General features: G+C 46.2%; 1 non-coding gene across 1 annotated transcript; it reads right to left on the bottom strand.

The window, feature by feature from the left end:
- Positions 1-10,782: 10,782 nt before the first annotated feature.
- Positions 10,783-10,855, bottom strand: TRNAK-UUU (transfer RNA lysine (anticodon UUU)). The gene has a single exon. It is a non-coding gene; the product is annotated as a tRNA-Lys (tRNA).
- Between the last annotated feature and the right edge of the window lie 6,604 nt (positions 10,856-17,459).

Genomic DNA, 17,459 nt, shown 5'->3' with positions numbered 1-17,459 from the left:
GATTGAAGATCCGATCTTCTTCACAGAGGATGACGTGTGCGAGGTCCACTGCCCCCATGATGATGCGCTCGACATAAAGATAAAGATTAATGACTTTGAAGTCATGCGTGTCCTTGTTGACTCTGGCAGCTCGGCAGATATCCTCTTCAAAACAGCATTCGACCAGCTCCAACTCTAAGAAAGTGACTTGAAGCCCGCGAACACTCCCCTGGTAGGCTTCAGCGGAGTGGAAGTCAGGCCCCTGGGAAGGATTACAGTACCTGTGGAAGTCGACACCTGGCCTATCATTGTGAGGCTCAGCCACAACTTCTTAGTGGTCGCAACCCCCTCCCCATACAATGCCATAGTAGGTCGGCCGATCACCCATGCCCTACGTGCAGTGGTCTCCACTTACTACTTGGCAATGAAGTTCCCCACGGACTTTAGAATCGAGATAGTGCGAGGTGACCAACTTTAGTCTTGCAAGTGCTACGTCGCCGCCCTCAAAGGGAAAGCCAAGGTGACCGACGACCTCGAGCTGGAGTGACCTACGGAGTAGTGCGAGGAGTGAGTTGCACCCACGGAAGAGACTGTCTCCATCCCGGCATCGACAGGGGACCTAGCTCAGATGCTTCAGATCGACACTTCCATTGAGGAGCCTCTATGATCTCAACTGGTACATTTCTTGCTAGATGTTTTTGCATGGTCCGCGGCAGAGATGCTCGGCATAGACCCCAACATCATAACTCACAAGCTTAATACTGATCCTATAGTTAGGCCTGTTAGACAGAAGAAACACAACTTAACCCCAGAGCGATGGAGGGCAGTCGATGATGAGGTTGGGAAGCTCCTTGCAGCCGACTTTATCAGGGAAGTCCATTACCCGATCTGGGTGGCCAACCCCGTTTTGGTAAAAAAGGCTAATGGTAAATGGTGCATGTGCGCCGACTACATCGACCTGAATCGAGCTTGCCCAAAGGAGTGCTTCCCACTCCCCAGGATCGATCGTCTAGTGGACGTGACCTCAGGTCATGAGTTGCTGAGCTTCCCAGATGCCTATTCGGGCTACAACCAGATCAGGATGGACCCAACTGGTGAAGAAAAGACTACCTTCATAATCGAGCTCGGCCTGTACTGTTACAAGGTCATGCCATTTGGGTTGAAAAATGTTGGGGCAGCCTTTCAGAGACTTGTGAATAAATTGTTTGAGCCATTGATTGACAGAAAAATAGAGAGCTATGTAGACGACTTGGTCGTCAAAACCTAATTTTCGCATGATTTAATACAAGACTTGCATTTAGTTTTTGAAAATTTGCGTAAGTTTAACATGAAATTGAACCCCAATAAGTGTGTCTTCGGTGTTACCTCGGATAAATTCTTGGGGTACATCGACAACCGGCGCGACATTGAGGCCAACTTGGATAAAATAAAGGCCATCCTAGACATGAGACCACCCTGAAAACTGAAGGAGGTTCAGAGGCTGAATGGCCGAATAGCTGCTCTGAGCCGCTTCATGTCCAAGTCGGCAGACCGCTGCATGCCTTTCTTTAAGGCAATTAAGTTCAAAGGTTTTGAATGGATCGAAGAGTGTCAGCTCGCGTTCGATGAGCTCAAAAGGTACCTCGCTAGTATACCGGTCTTAACCCGGCTTGAAGAGGGCAATGTTTTAGATCTATACCTCTCGGCAAGTGACGAGGTGGTCAGCTCGGTACTGATAAAAGAGGTAGATCGGGTCCAATGACCTATCTACTATGCTAGTAAAGTATTGCAGGGAGCAGAGATGAGATATCCAGAGATAGAAAAGTTGGCCTATGCACTAGTTATTGCAGCCCGAAAGCTCCGTCCGTACTTTCAAGCTCACACTGTCATCGTCCTCACCAACAAACCTCTAAGGCAAGTTCTACTCAAGCCCGAGGTCTCCGGTAGACTGACAAAGAAGGCCGTTGAGCTCAACGAGTATGACCTCCAATACAAGCCGTGAACTACTATCAAGGCCCAAGCCTTATCAGACTTCATCTCAGAATGCACTTTCAGCTCCAAAGTCCCCAGGCCAGTCGAGCACAAGGCCCCTAGCTTGGGCGAGCCCGAAGTTCCCAGGCCGGTTGAGCTCGAGCACCGTGAGGTAGCAACTAGTGCGGCATCTCTCCTATTTTGGCCAAGTGCGAACTGGGATGAGGAGCCCTGGATCCTTCACGTAGATGGCTCGTCAAACCAGCAGGGCAGTAGGGCCAAAATTGTTTTGTATGGTCCAAGCGGCACAAAACTAGAGTACGCACTGCGCTTCAAGTTTGCGACATCCAATAATGAAGCAGAGTACGAGGCGTTAATAACCGGGCTAGCTCTAGCCAAGGAAGTGAAATCCAAGCATATCGTCATTTGCAGTGATTCCCAGCTTGTGGTTAATCAAGTCACAGGCAAATACGAAACTCACGAACCAACCATGATCGCCTACTTAGCCAAAGTAAGGGAGGCCCTGCTCAACTTCCAGTCACACTTCATCAAGCAAATCCCGAGATTGGAGAACGCTGAGGTCGTTGCTCTGTCCCGATTAGCCAGCACCAGTGATAATACCATGAGAACCGTGTATGTAGAGAACTTGCCTCAACCTAGCATTCTCGGGGGGAAGAGGAGGTCGCTCCTGTGGTTCAAGTAGAGTTGAGCTGGATTGATCCGCTCGCAAGCTTCCTGCTATACGGGACCCTCCTGCAGACCGCAATGCCTCCAGAAGGGTAGAGCTTCAGGTGGCCAAATAGATCATAATAGACTAACGGCTACACCAAAGATCCTACACACTCCCCTAGCTACGCTGCTTGTGACCTTCCGAAGCTGAGTTCGTGCTCTGTGACACTTTTGAGGGCCTGTGCGGCGAACACTTGGGGGGTAGGGCCCTCATCCAAAAAGCGCTACGACAGGGGTACTACTAGTCAACAATGAAAGCGGATGCAATCGAGCTTGTCAGAAAGTGTGACAAGTGCCAGAAGCATGCCAATATCCACCATCAACCTTCCGCCGAGTTGAAGTATCTCACCAACCCGTGGCCTTTTGCATAGTGGGGGATCGATATACTCGGACCATTTCCACCAGCAACAGGCCAGAGTTGGTTCTTAGTGCTAGCAGCTGATTATTTCACTAAGTGGGTAGAAGTCGAACCTCTCATAGCGATCACAGCTTGGAACGTACAGAGCTTCTTTTGGAAAAGTATAGTGTGCCGCTTCGGGCTACCTAGGGTACTGATCTCTAACAATGGTAAGCTGTTCGAGGACATTAAATTCTAGAACTGGTGCCAAGAGATGGGAATTCGACAAAGCTTTACCTCAGTCGCACACCATCAAGCAAACGGCCAAGCGGAAGTCACGAATAGAGTTATCCTCCGCGGATTGAAGGCATGCCTGGACCAAGCTAAAGAACTATGGGCAGATGAGCTACCCAATGTTCTATGGGCTTCTTATTGGACCACAATGAAGACTGCTACAGGCGAGACTCCCTTCAACCTCACCTATGGCTCTAAAATAGTCATCCCAGCCGAGATCGAGGTTTCCTCACTACGACTAGAAGCGTATGATGACAAAGGCAAATGAAGGCGAGCTACGCACCAACCTCGACCTGCTTGACGAAGTACGGGACATCGCATATATTAGGACTGTGGCCTACTAGTAGAGAGTAGCTCGGTACTATAACGCTAGGATCAAGAAGCAGAACCTTCGCATCAGCGACCTGGTCCTTCGTAAAGTTATGGTGCCTGAGCCCGGTGTTGATAAGCTCGGGCCAAATTGGAAAGGACCCTACTGAGTAAAGCGATTGCTCGGGGAAGAAACATATGAGCTCGAAACCCTAGAAGGGAAACAAGTATCCCGGGCATGAAATATTGTCAACTTAAGGCAGAATTACCTATAAACTACTGAGTAGACCACGGGTCACTCCCAAAGCCTAAGGGCCAAAAAGCCGAGCTAACGACGACCTTGGCGCAATAAGACCGAGTCGCCTCTATGGCTTTGTCGAATTATTGAGTAGGACACAAGTCACTCCTAGAGCCTAAGGGCCAAAATGCCGAGCTAACATAGACCTCGGCACTCCCTCAGCCTAAGGGCTACAACGCCGAGCTAACTAAGACCTCGGCACTGTATAAGACTTAACTGTTTCATCGACATAGGCTAGGTATTAATACCGAAGGCACAGGCAGCTCGGGTGTGGGCCCTGTGAAGCGTAGCTCACCTCGGTATACTAGTTGAACCCGATAAGAGACAACCTATGCAAACTCAATCCAGGTGCACACAGCTCGGGCTTACAATGATAACCACCTCGGGGTATACCATAAGACTACCCCAAGTATGGAGGAACGACTCGGGGTAACAACTACCGAAAGATCCTACTTCGTACATGTAGCTCTAACAACTCAAGTGATAAAATCATTTTGGTAGAAAGTAAAGAGCACACAATACTTAGCAGAAAAAGACAAAACATTTCATTACTAACTTTTATAAACAAAAAACAGAGCCTAACAACCTGGGAGAAGTTCATTAGAACACAAATAAAAAACAGGGCCTAACAGCCCGAGAAAGTTCATCAAGAGAAGAAATATTTAAAACCAGGTCCAAACACCCGGGAACAACCAGAGTTCATTCAAAGAAAAAGAAGAGCAGCAGCCAACCTCAAGGATCCACTACCTCCACATCCTCGTCATCCTCTGGAGAGTTAGGCTCCTCCTTCTCTGCCAAGTCCATCGTCTCTAGATCCAGACCCTTCAACGTTATGCCCTCAATGTTGAGCACGGAGAACTTCTTCCAGACCAGCCAACAATAGAGTTTAAATCCAGAATGGTAGGAGCTTGAGCTGAACTCTACTTGGAGGTCGTGGTACTCCTGGGAGTCCTTGAAGTCCCACACCGCCTTAGCTCACTGAGCCTCCACCATGGTGTCGAAGTTCCGAGTTTGATGCTAAAGCATGGACTCCAAGTCCTGGACCTGCTGACGAAGAAACTCCCTCTCCACTGCCACCCTCGATGACTCCTCCCGATAGTGAGCGCTCTCCTCAAATAGCTGGGTGATCTATGCCTCCTGGTCCCGGACGAGCAGTTCCTGGGCCTCGCTCCCCTTTTGAGCTTGAAGGACTTCACCTCGGGCCCGGTCGAGCTCACCCTAGAGCTTTTGCACGGTAGACCTCTGAGCGAGAGTGTCGCCAGAGTGAATGTTGGTTTGGAGGGCCATGGTGTGGATGGCGGAGTTCACCTGCCAACAAAAGGTCGAGGTCAAAAAAGAAAGAAGAAGGAGAAGAAGGGAAAAGAAGAAAAAAGTAGCCACTGACCACCATGCAGTGAGCGGAAGCTAGCCTGGCGAGCTGCTTAGGGCCTACCTCTCCCCAAATGGCGACCTCCTCATGGGAGACCGCCTTTCGGCTCCTTTGCGAAGCCATGGTGAAGTCGGTGACGCTTTCCCACTCTCTAGTAGGGAACCGCAGGAAGGCGAAGGGGTGGGACTGCTCAGGCGGAGGGAACTGCCCTTGCGCCGGGACCTCGTTCTCTTCTGCGCCACCTTCCGTGGCTACTCCCTCGAATGGGACCAGTGGGACCTCAGGCGGTGGTGGAACGAAGGTTGGATCAATAACCTCGAACTCAGCGCTCCCGGAAGTGGAAGCTCGGTTAGGGTGCGACCTCTTCGCCCTATGCTTCTGGTTGCTGGACAGAAGGCGGCACGCGTCTACACCAGACATGATGGCAGCCAAAAATCACAAGGCATTAGTCCAGTAAAAAAAAATTTACAAGGCATTGCGCAACCTAAAAGGCGACCTACCAGGACTTAGGCCGACATGCGCGAGCTTGTCCTCGGTCAAGTTGTCCGACTAATGGAAGCCAACCACTGTCCAGGATTGCAGCGTCTCCCGAACTTTGGAATCCAAGTCCACACCCAAATCCTGGATGGTGACCCTCCAGTGGGTTGGGAAGAGCCACCCTTCGGGGTTGTGAACTACAAAATAGTCCCGCTTCCAGGCCGGGATCCTATTCCCCAGCTCGTGCAAGAGCTTGAAGTCGGAATGGGGAGAAAAATAATAGGAACACCTTTTTGGAGGCGCTCTGGGGGAAGCATTCTAAATGGAAAGGATGGTGGAGAAGATGTTGAGGTCAAGAGGAAGACAATATTCATAAAATAAAGAAAGTGTCCCAACTACATTTCGGATTGAGTTAGGGTGAAGCTGGTCTATAGTGACGTTAAAGTGGTTTAATACCTCCACTATCAAAGGGTGCAGAGGAAGATGGAGGCCAGCGATGAGCTGCTCCTGGAAGATCACGATCTCATCGTGACCGTGTTCCCAAGGATAGTCACCGGATGGGAGACTATAGATGAGGTTTCTAGGGAGGTTAAATTGTAGAACCAAGGTCCTAAGTCTCTCTATCGACATGGAGGAAGGACCAAAGCTATCCGGCTCCCTGCCTCGGGAGGTGAAAGCCATCTCGCCAGAGGCCTCCTGAGCCTCCGGAACTTGCCCCCAAGCTCCCCCTGAGCTTGAAGGGGTGTCATCTTGGTTATCGCCCCGAGGAAAGACGTTGTACGAATACCTAGACATGCTGACAAAGTGATAAGACTCACCAGGGAAAAGTTGAACCGAAAAGACAGTGTGAACAGGAGAAGAGCTTGGGCAGCTAGGTGAAGGAGCGACCTCAAATCTGAAGGCAAGGCAAGTTGGCATGAAGGAAATGAGGCCTGGGGCCCTCCTATTTATAGCCATTGTGCCCATAAACCGATGGTTCAGAATAAGGTGAATCTGACGGTTTGTAGTTAAGCTGACCGCACGTCTTTTGAAACCAAAATGTGACTAGCTACACGTCTTCCATGATTAAGGTAATGTCGGCTGTACGACTTTTGGAGTGAGAGCCATTTTGGCACACTTTTTGGCATTCGAAAAGTCCAGGAATCCCTTAACATCCGTGTGTGTATTTAATGCAATTGGTTAATCAAGTTTGAATTTCGAGTCAAATCCACCCGTTACACTCCATGAACTCCTTGCGCCAAAGTAGAATCCTTAGCCTGAGGAGTGGGGGGCAATTGATGGAGGGTGATTTGACCCGACCTCCTAAGAAGGCGACACATGGATGTGACTCAGCATAAGCAAAAGCTCAGCATGACAGCCTAGCTACAACTGAGTAATGAGCTCGCTAAGGTCCTCGCAGGACAACTCGCTACATTACAGCTTGCCACAGAATGAGCTCACAACAGTGCGAGATCACGGACCCCAGTGTGTAGAAAGGGAATACTCTAAGTCAAGTCTATCCCAGCTCGCGAGCTAAGAGAATTAGCTCACTCCATTACATAAGCAAGAAGACTGCCCAAAGGCAACCTCAGGCGAAATCACCTCGGGACACATCCAGGAGCTTGCTACAAGGCAGCTCGCTATGGGATAGCTCACTACAAAGCAGCTCGATGTTAAGCGACGTGGCGTTCTCAGGAAGCTTCTTATCTGACGAGACCGTACCCATCAGACTGCATCACGTCTCTTGACTGACGGCGCAGTCCCTGCCAGCCCAGCAGACTGCACCAACGTCTCTCTATAGGTGGTGGCGTGTCTGTCCTTTTCGGGTCGTGTCTCTCATCCGATTGGGCTGTACTCTGCAACAGTCACCTGCGCAACCTTGGTAAATAACAGCTGCGACGGAGGGCCATTGGCGGTTACGCCCGATTTGACAAGAACATCTGCATTTAAAAGCCCCAGGGTCGAAGGGGCGAAGGTGTCTTGAATCAATCATGAATCTTACCAATCTAGCGCTATCTGTATTCTTAGCTCTCTTTGCATCCCTTACAGCTCTCCCAAGTATTCTTACTTAAGCATCGGAGTATTACCACCGGGCGAGCTCCCCGAGAACCCTTTGCCTTCCTCTTCTCAGGTACCATCGATCACCAGCTAGGAGCCAAGCGTCTGCAAGTTAGGAGTGTCCGGATCGCGCAACGTCAATATCCATTGTTGCTCGTAGAACCATAACCATTACCAATGTTGTAACACAAGGATTAGATGGATTCTTATATCCGAAAACTTAGGAACTGATTGTCATTTTAGTTTTTTAGAACATCCTTTTTCAAAATTCTGAAACATTGACTGATCCATTAGAAACCCATGATAATTATTGGAAAATCATTAAGGTTTCAACAACTCAGTTTCTAATGATCTGCCCAGGTCACCATTTTGTCCCAAAACTCAAAATAAAAATGATACAAGATTTAACTTTCTGATTTCTCTTTTTTTATGTAAGGTAACTAACATATTTCCATCAATCTATTATTTCACTAATGTCTATTTTTATCTTCTTTTTTTTTTTTCAATATCTGTATTGATTAAATTAATACGATATGCATATTCCTAGCAAAAATGTAGTTTAGAAAACTTGATCCCTGATCACTTGTATTAAAATCAAGAAAAAAAGTCATTTACATAGATCATTTGACGGGTCACCCAAAACAATTACTCCAGATCCATAACCATGGCCACTGCCGCCTCCACCATAGCCAATACCACTCCTAGAACCATGATCCGAGCTAGCCATAGCCCAAGCTACCGCCTCCACCACCTCTACCTCCTCCCTCTCCACTCTCCACTACCATAACCATTAAATCCAAGTGCCCATCTGGGAGGGCTGCAGTAGCTTCTGGTGTTGTATGAGCTGATGAGAAACCCAGAAAATCGATAATCTATGTTTGATAAAAAATCCCAGAGTCAAAAATAGGTTTAGATGAGACATGAGCGAGAAAAAATTAACTTTGTAATAAAGCTATCGTAGCATCTTAGAAGAAGCTCAGTCAACGCAATTGAATCAACAGAGAAGCCCTCCCCTGCGGTACAGTGGCAACTCGTCTTCGTTCATGTGGATAATAATTTTTTTACCATCATGACTTACAAAGTCAATGAAGCACCAAATAGGAAACAAGGGAATTGTCTACACGAGATTCACCAGCGACGACATCGTTACTTCCGCTTCACCAAACTGCCATGTTATAAAATCTTAAGTTTGTTTCTCAGAAGCGATCCAGAAGTTGAAAATGCGTCCAACATACTCTGTACTCTGTATTAAATGCCGGAGGATTTCCCTCATTTTCTGTACCATTCCTTTGTTGATTACGAATTGATTCACGGAAACTCTATAGAAAAAAAGTGGGAAACAATGTGCCTATGGATTGTTACAAAAGGAACTAATGGATTACTTTATTATTTCATGATTTGCTTGCTTGGGTAGTTGGGTTTACTCACTGTGTTGGCTTTCTCTTCATCTGAAACTTGAAAAATACAGACGACAATCGACCATAACTCGCCAAATTTACTCTTTTACCTGCTGTTGTATGAATTCGACTCCTATACTGAGACTAAGAAAGTTGTTTTATGAAAAGCATGGATTTGGAAAACAACTACGTATAGGAGTTGTTTTATGATATATATGGATATGTTTACAAACAAGTCTTGCAATGGACTACGTAAGCCATTCAAGAGTTAATACATCTAGGTACATTTATACAGATTACTGGCGTGTCTCTCTCTTCATTGAGTTACGTAGTTCACTGTACATCCCTTGTTTGTGGCAGATTTGAAGTGGGTAGGAGAGATATATTACTGAGTTATTATATAGAATAGTATATAGCATGTGCCATTTGTTAGGTTACTAACAATATTAGCAAGAGTAAAAGCGCAATTTCAGTTTTTTTGGTAGTCAAGCTTCTTTGAGTTGAAGGTATCTATATTATAACAGAGAGGGGAGAATGTGAGACGATGGGTCCTATTACCTCAGTGCTTGAAGCCTTGAATATATAGACCTTTCTTATCTCCTCTCAGACATGTGATCTATTTATTTTTCAAATTAAAAAATGCAAAAAAGACCACAGATGAATTCACTATTAATTCTCTCTAGATCCTTCCAGCAGACTCCCTCCCTGATAGATTAAGACAATTAATCCTTCTTAACTCTCTAAAACGCCATTACGTAATGTTGGTCTTGGCTATCTGGCGTCTTTGGTCACTTGGTTATATTATTGTTCATATTCTTTGATCAAATTCTTTTATATCCCATGCATCATTATAAGAAATTTTGTTGTGCTAGAGACGAGGAGAACCTACCATTCAATTTGGTAAAATCCTTCTCTCTCTCTCTCTCTCATCTCAAGTTCTTTTTTGTAATATTACTCTTCTAATTAAATCTTAAATTCAAAATATAGATATTAACTATTGAGGCCACACTTTTTTGAAATCCACTACTTATAGTTGCATCACTTGCTAGAGTCATAATCTCAGAGAAAAAGTGGAAAACTTGTTACAGGTAGAGGGATCTCACTAAGTCATAATTCTTCAAGGGTAACCAAAAAAAAAAGAAGAAAAAAAAATTAAATCTATTTTGATTGTCAATAAAAAAAAATCCTTCTCTACAACCAAAATTCTTGTTTACTCTTCCTCTCCTTGCATTTGGTTCAATTGGATTGCTGGGCAACCGAACATATTGACTATCTTGATCTAGTAAGGGAAAGTTAATTAAGGAGAGACTACTGATTATACGTCAATAATTCTTCTAATTTAACTACTTAAGCAGTTTATACTTTATAGACTCTGGCCAACCTGAAATCTTGGGAATAGGGAGTGGAGTAGAACTGTAGAACTGAAAATGAGGTTTTTCACACTACATTTGATACAGATTACAACGCATAGGAAGAACCTAGGAACGAAGATAATGTTTAAAAAACAGAAGGGATAACTTGTAAAATGGCTTGCTCAAGGAGTGTTCCACTTCCACAGTCCGTTTGTTTTTGAAAACGAAAAAGAACTGCAATATCAATTACAAAACGCCGTCTGTGGGAATCGAACCCACGACCACGTGGTTAAAAGCCACGCGCTCTACCAGCTGAGCTAAGACGGCTTAGCTTTTAATTTAATTGAACATGGTATAGAAAGATTAGAGATGCAACCGGGGCAGGTTATATTAAGCTTTCATGAATGGCTTACCTCTTCAATGAAAACTATGGACCAAGTTCGTTTATCTTTGCTCTGTTATACTATGTGTTTACAAGGAAAATAATTTTATTTGCATGAGACATGGGAGTAATATTTGTAAATCCCATACATTTTTCTTACAAACTCTAATGCCAAAACTTTATCAAGTGATTCTAGGATGTCTATATTGGTTTTGGCAATCCCCTCCTAGGATTTGGAGTTAAACTCAATAGAGATGGGGCTGTTAAGGCTCAGCTCGAATAGAGTACAAATACAAATATATAGTGTAAATACATGCCAAAATGATACAAAATACAAGATTTTACACCCTACATATTTGTATTCTCTCTTAGCCTTTTTCTTAAGCTCTAAGTGGCCAGTGGCTGCCGTAGTTGGTGTTATATGAGTTGAGAAACCAGATGCTGCTTGTTCCAAGGTAATGGTTGAACTGAGGTTGTAGTAAGATAATCTTTGCCAATTGGGCGGTGTCGAGGTCGAAGGACGATGTTGCGCAATGAGATTTGAAACCAAAAAAAGGTTAGAGGCCTGGGAGTCATCCCCGAGTAGATACTTCGACACTCAAGTCAGTAGAAAGTAATGGGCGATCGGGCTGAGCAGTTAGAGAAGGATGCTGGTCTGAGTAGAATAACAGTATGGGAGTCAAAAGTTGGATCTTTTACCTTAAGCGAGAGGTACCTTTTTATAGCCGACGATTTGTGTCTTGATCGGATGAGGCTTCCGGGGTTGTCAGGATAAGGTTAACTGCCGAGGTCTTTGCGATAAGACCTAATCTCCAATGGAGTTATCCCCATCTGCGTGATGATCTCCTGTCTTGGTCACGTTTATCCACATGGCATGGTTCTGACATGGCCGAGGAGATAAGCTAGGTTGCATAGGTGACACGACATTGACAGAGCCAAAGAGATCAGGCGGCCACATAAACAACACATGGCATCCAGGGTCAACTCAAACATAACTGAACAAAACCCATATCCATATTTGATAAAAAAACTCCAACGTCAAAAATAGGTTTACATGAGGCATGAGCAAAAAAAATTAAATCTTAAGTAGTTTCTTAGAAACAGCTCAGTCAACGCAATTGAATCAACATAGAAGCCCTCCACCCCTCCCCCTGCGGTACAGTGGCATCTCATTTGCGTTGCCTTCATAGATGAAGAAAACAATAACCCCACAGCTCTGTACGAGATTTGATGATGCGCGATTTGGAAGCTCCTAGCGGAGGATGACCTAGACCTTAGTCATGTAGCGAGATGGACCAAGCTGCAAGATAGAGGATTAGAGCACCTAAGGTGGTTAACCCGACGAGGTCGTTTTGATGCTTAAGTCAGTACTGTGTCGTGATTGCGAGCTAGAATCTGAGTGCTAGAGAGCTTTGATGCAAGTAATCGCGCGTACCTGGACCATGGAGGGGTTCATGCCTTTATATAGCTAAGTTATTGTGGGTTTCCCTTGTTGAGTTGTCATCCTACATGCAGATGCATCCACGTGACTTTTATTTACTAGGTCGTGCCAAATTACTCCTCATTAATTGCCCCCACTCCTCGTGGCAGGGGTCCTAACCCAGCATGGCGAGTTCACGATGAGCTTAGGTGGATTTGGCACGGAATATAGGTAATGTGGAGGGGGAGTTGTTGGTTAGACTTGTTTGATGGTCCGGTTCAACCAGGAAGTGACTCAGATCGCATACCTGATACGCCGGACGTTAAGCCGAATATAGACTCCGCGGACGTCAAAACACGCGCTAAATCAATTTCAACCTCGGGGGGGGGGGGCGTGCAACCGGTTTTCCTATGAGTCATCGGATCGTGTTGAACTTGACCGTTGATTCCTAGATATACTTCCAAAGGGCCCATTTTCTTCTTCACATGTCCACAAGTCCACAATCTTTGAGGTCGCACTCAACTCTTCTAGTTCGGTATTAGCCTTTTCTAGGTCTGAGGTCGCCTCCTTTTCTTCGGTCTTCCTTTTGGTGAGTCCACCTTCCTTTGCTTTCTTCCTTTTGATTCCGTTGTCATTTCCTTTAATATGTCTTGTCTTAGCTTAGATAGTCTTCTAGACAGGAGCGGCGAGTCCGCTGGGGCCAAAGTGGGTACCTCGGCTCAGACCGTGGATCTTCATCCTACCGAGGTGGTCACTTTAGGATAGGACGTGGTCCTCAGTCCGCCCAAGGTGGACTCACCTCGGGGGGAGCGAGAAGCTTCTGGTAAATCAACTTCCACCTCACACCGAGGTCAGCTGCCAGACAACTTTGCCCCATCGATAATGATGGCGGATAGGCTCGTAGCCTTAGTATCCCGGTACAGACTCCCTAACGCCCTTGTGTATAGCATCCCTTTAGGCAACTTTCCTTGAAATCATGATCACAACGATATCGTAGTCTTCGAGGAGCAGCTCGTAGCTGGTCTGCATCTTTCACTTCACCCTCTTATAATCGATATCATTAAATTCTTTTACATTACCATAAACCAGCTACACCTGAACTCTATCCGTAATATCGTAGGGACCATTTCTCTTTTCCATGATTACAACCGCCCCCTTGACCTCGATTTCTTCTCTTTGATCCTTTCCATTAAGAAAAACTCATCCTGTATTCTGCCCGAACACAGGCAAACTTACTACTTGGTCTCCTCGTCTCGGGTACAAATTGTTGCACGAGCTCCCTAATAAGGTCCTGGCCTGGAAGAGGCATTACTTTGTGGTCCGCAACACCGAGGGGTGGCCCTTCCTGACTTACTGGATGGTAGCCATCCAGGACCCTGACATTAGACTGGACCTGAAGATAAGGGAGGAGGTCTGATCTTGGGCGGAGCTCGGCCTGAAATTCGAAAACTTTGTGACCGAGGAGAAGCTCGTGCAAGCTGGCCTAAGTCCCCCTAGTAGGTCGCTACTTGCTGTACTTTTTCTATTCATTTTCTTTCGATACTGTATCTGACTTAGCTCATTTTTTATCACAGCTTCCATGGACGACATCCCTGCCAATGAGCTCTTCGGGAGCATGGAGAAGGGGAAGAAGAAGAAGAGAGCCTCCAAAAAGGCTCGCATCGAGACTGAAGCAGCCACAACTAAGGTTGTCGTTCCTGAGCCCAAGAACCCACCAATTTCCGAGCAGCCTCTCGTAATCGATCTGGTCAAGGAGGACTCAGGCAAGGCCACCCCACCCCGCATACTTGAGGAGGCTACGACTTCAGAGCCTATTCCAGTGACCGCCACTTCTTCGGGCAACGATGCTCCAGTTCAGAGCATTTTGACTCTAAAGTTCGGCCTTCTCAAGAGCAAGGATGTGGCATTTACTGAGGAGATCGCTCGTTGGGCCGATTTGCCAGTTGCTCAGCTCGGGGCCCGAGCAGTTATACATTGTATGGTGGTATGTTCTTGAACTTATCTTTCAAATTGTCTTGTACTTAGATTTTTTGTATACTGATACTCATTTTCTTCTCTTGGTAGGTGAACTCCTCCATCCACGTCTTGGCTTATCAGTCCGAGGTGAACCTAAAGTGGGTTCTCGAAGCCAAGGAGTCTTCCCGAAATGCCCACGTCGAACTGAACTTAGCTCGCAACGAAATCAACCAACTGAAGAACGAGGCACAAGCTATGAAGGAGCTACTAACTCTGCTGATGTCAGAGAAGAAGGAGCTCGAAGAGCGTGAAATGACATTGAAGAGGGAGATTGAGAACCTCGAGGTCCACATGAAGGAACGAACTGAACTCCTGCTTCAGGCGATGGAGGAGGCCAAGGTTAAGGCAGTTGAGGAGTACAAGTCCTCGATGGAGCTTCGGGAAAGGTTGGTCGAGGCAGGGACAATGGGCTACCTCGATCTTAGTGCCATCACCACGTCGAAGATCACCAAGGAGATGGCCATTGAAGCTGCCAAGGATTCGGACTCCGAAGCGGAGAGTGATGTCGACTTGCATGATAACGAGGGAGAGGAGACTGGTGCTGCCGAGGACCATATGGAGACAGATCCTCCTGCTGATGTCTCCACTAAGGATGAAGAGCCCCAAATAGATTGAAGCCTCTTTTCTTAGACTCCCCATTTTGTAATGCTCAATGTTTTGAGCCTCCGAGCTTGGTTAATTCTCTTTTTTTTTTTCTCTCTCTTTTTTGTACTTGAATTTCTTTATCAATGAAATACAAGTGTTTTGTAATCTTTGTGTGCAAATTTTTCTAAGTGCAGATTACTCCCGAGCTGGCGAGCTAAACCAAATAGTAGTGAAATTTTTTCTAAGTATAGATTACTCTCAAGTTGGCGAGCTCGATACTAGTAGGAATAATCTAATCGTCATTGTATGCCAGGGCGAATAGACACTATAGGGTACATACCCGACCTATCTGTGCTTGGGTCACTTTGCTTTGCCCATGCCAAAGCAACTGAGTTTTTAAGCTGCCTATGCTGAAGAGGCGACTAGGAATTTTATCGTGCTGAGGTCTATTATTAGCTCGACACCATAGCCCTTACGCTTCTAGGAGTGACTTATGGTCCTCTCTCCAACTCGTCTTCTATTTGACCAGTTTGGTGATTTCATGAGTGACTTATACTTTGAGTTGTGGACTGATACATATTACTTTCTTAAGTTGTTGATGTTCCTTGCTCGAGGTACCAGCTTCCCTTCCGAAGTCTCCAGCTCATACGTGCCTTCCTCGTACACCCATCTTATACGGTACGAACCTTCTCAGTTCGATCTGAGCCTACCCACGCCGAGCTTAGGTACCATAACTTTCTATAGGACTAGATCGTCGATAGGAAACTACCGCTTCTTGACCCAAGCGTTATAGTACCGAGCTACTTTCTGCTGGTATGTTACAGTCCAGATGTAGGCCAAGTCTCGTACCTCCTCTACAAGGTCCAGGTTAGTACGAAGCTCGTCATTATTTGCTTCCTCATCATAAGTCTTAAGTCGCAATATGGGCACTTCGATTTCTACCAGGATCACCGCCTTTGTACCGTATGTGAGGTTAAAGGAGGTCTCACTCATCGCTATCTTGATGGTAGTTCGGTAGGCCCAAAGAATGTTGGGTAGCTCATGCAAGACGAGCTTTCAGCCTACGGAGGATAGCTTTGTTTGTTACTTTGGCCTGCTCATTTTCTTGTGGATGTTCTTCCAAAGTGAAGTTCTGTTGAATCCCCATCTCAGCGCACCAATTCTAGAATTTAATATCTTCAAATTGCTTCCTGTTATTCAAAATCAAGATTTTGGGGAGTCTGAAACGGCATATGATGCTTTTCCAAAAGAAAATTTGCATGTTCCAGGCTGTAATGCTTACTAGCGGTTCGGATTCCACCCACTTAGTGAAGTAGTATACCGCCACGACTAAAAAATTCCTCTGTCAGGTTGCCGGCTAAAATTGACCGAGGATGTCGATTCCCCACTACACGAAGGGCCACGTGCTAGTAAGATACTTTAAATCAGTAGCAGGTTGATGGAGGATGTTGGCATGCCTTTGAGATCTGTCACATTTCTTGACGAGTTCGAATGCGCATGCTTTTATTGTGGGCCAATAGTAGCCCTACCTTAATGCCTTTTGGGCAAGGGCCCTACCCCCCATGTGTCCTCCGCATAAACCTTCATGGATATTGTGAAGTACAATCTTAGCTTTTGTGGGTCATTGGCAACGTAGGTAGGGGAGCGTGAATGATTTCTTGTACAATCATCTATCTATGAGGATGTACTTGGCCGATTGTCGCACTACCCTCTGAGCTGCATTGCATTCTATAGGTAGGGTCCCATGGAGCAGATAATCAATGAGCAGGTCAATCCAACTCGATTCCGCTTGCAACACGAGAGTGGCCTCTTCTACCCCCTTGAGAATGCTATACACAGTCCGCATAGTGTGTTGCTCGTACTTGCTACACATGACGGGGCATTGGCCTTGGCATTCTCAGACCTCAAGATTTGTCTGATGAAGTAGGAGCGGAAGCTCGATAGGATCTCTCTGACTTTGGTTAAGTAGGGTGTCATGGTCGAGTCACGAGCTTCGTAGTCACCGCTGACTTGTTTAACTACCAATTAAGAGTCACTGTAGACGATGAGGTGTTTCGTTCCCATTTCCTTTGCTAAGTTGAGCCTGACAATTAGCGCCTCATACTCTGCCTCGTTGTTCAATGCCTCGAATCTGAACCGGAGAGCATACTCCAGCTTTACCTCGCTCAGGCCATACAATATTAGTCCCGCTCTGCTTCCTCGTTGGTTAGACGACCCATCGACATAGAGGATCCGGGGCTTTTCAATCCAGGTCGGTACTGCTACGACCAGGACCGGTGCCACACTGGTTGATGCTTCTAACGTACGAGCGGGCTCAGTCAGTTTAGGGGCCGGTGTGCTGAACGTGCATTCTGCTACGAAGTCTATCAAGACTTGGGCTTTGATTGTTGGTTGTGGTTCAAACCGGAGGTCGTATTCGTTGAGCTCGATGGACCACTTCATCAACCTCCCGGACACCTCAGGTTTAAGTAGGATGTGCCTCAGAGGTCTATCTGTAAGGACAACAATGGTATGGGCTTTGAAGTAGG

This window comes from Nelumbo lutea, chromosome 5, assembly GCF_056320005.1.
Source record: "Nelumbo lutea isolate HS-2025 chromosome 5, American lotus-T2T, whole genome shotgun sequence".
Classification (NCBI taxonomy): domain Eukaryota; kingdom Viridiplantae; phylum Streptophyta; class Magnoliopsida; order Proteales; family Nelumbonaceae; genus Nelumbo; species Nelumbo lutea.
This window is presented reverse-complemented; position numbering and strand designations above follow the sequence as displayed.